Raw genomic sequence first — 1,702 nt, forward strand, 5'->3', positions numbered from 1 at the left:
TACTGCATAGCAGAGCGAGGGTGTTGAATATTGCAGTCAGTTATGTACAGCTGTAAATGGGAGCTACCTGCTGTTCTGTACACAGCGAGCTGCATATTTATTAGTAAATACCAGTCTAGGTAAAATAAAAATAAAACAGGAAGTTGTATTAAAGACTTCAAGGTTTAAAACTAGTTTGTGCAAAGCTCCTGGGATCCCACTGCAGGGAACGGTCCTGCATTTTCTGGCATTAAGTCTTTTCCATCTGATTTTTCTAGTTCTGTGGATTTGAAAGCCTCTGCTGAACTCCACCGCTCATCGCTTTGTGGAATAATTCATCTGTGTATCAAAGGAGGGTAAAGGCTGGTTTTGGGGCTGGAGAAATTGCAGTGTGGCTCCAGCTGACTGTATCAAGAGTAGCTCTGATGAGTGAAATACTGAGGAGTTGTGGTTTAGGGGGACAGGCAGGGGGGGCACGTGCATCGCACACGCGTGTGCACGTAACACACAGAGGCGCAGGCAGTCGATGCCTGCAGCAGGAAGGCTGGGTGGCAGATGGAAAGCAAACCCCACGTTTTCTGGGGTGCATGCAGGCTTTCAGACTGACAGACACCTCTCCAGAGATAAAGGCATCGGTGCAGAGCGTGGGCTCCAAAATGAGCAATGGCTTCTGAAATACCCGAGTGTTTAACCTAGAGGGAGCTCTCTTACATGAAGAATGCGGCTCTTGGCACAGCCTGCCTGAGCAGCTTTTAGCGTGTGTGTATTTAGCAAACTTCTGCCTCCTGCATCCTCAGCTTGCGTGTCTGTGTACCACATTTCCCTGGCCTGATGTACAGAGGGTCGGAGAAGTCCTGTGGGTCACTTCTGCACCCCCAGCTGGGCAGGGGCCAGAGCGGGAGCCTTGCTTGGTCTCTTGTGGAAGTTGATGGAGATTTCTTCTGGCGATAGCATTTCTTCTATTTTTCATGCTCCCAGTAGTGCCATCACACCTCACAGATGGGTCACGGCTGTTGGGGTGCCAGGCACCTGCTCCCTGCTTTGCCGGGAGGAGGAAGGACTCCTCAGGGGGGAATGGTCTTTTGTTGGCTGCCAAGGGTGCTGTTAGCAGGGTGATTCACTAAGGAGATGCTGTTGTGCCGGTCTGGGGTGGCTCAGTTACTGCCTTCGGGTCTCTCCGTTTAAATGGCTTCCTATCCCTTCATCCTCCTTGGGGTAGCTCCAGCTGCCTGAATACAAAGCCGTGATGTTTTGGAGTTAGATGAACTGGTATTTCCTTTCCTGGAAGCTGGGAGATGCTGGAGGTGACACAGATGGCTGGTGCAAGGGTGCTTCCCTCATGCACAGACAAATCCAGCTCTGACCTAGTGCGAGTCCTTCGGATCCCGTGGGTCCTGCTCCTGGCGGCGGATGCGGGAGCTGGCAGCCGGGGCCCCAGGGCAGCCCGTCTCTGGATGCCGCAATGCATCAGTCAGAAGTGTGAATGGGGTGACAGGGAGCTGGTAGCTTTGTGCCCCCACCATGGCGGGGCAGAGGGGATGTGGCTCTTCAGAGGCAGTGATTGTAGGCAGCTCTGCACCTCCAGGCCACCCACTGATTTAACAGAGTGAGAGAGAAACTTGCTGAAGTCCTGTGGCAGAGGTCTCAGAGAGCCAGCAGTGCCTGAGATGTGGCTTAAAACGAGGACTGAGCACAAGCAGGACAGTGCAATCCTTTCCTGGGT

Source organism: Pterocles gutturalis, unplaced genomic scaffold (assembly GCF_000699245.1).
Source record: "Pterocles gutturalis isolate BGI_N339 unplaced genomic scaffold, ASM69924v1 scaffold12982, whole genome shotgun sequence".
NCBI lineage: Eukaryota > Metazoa > Chordata > Aves > Pterocliformes > Pteroclidae > Pterocles > Pterocles gutturalis.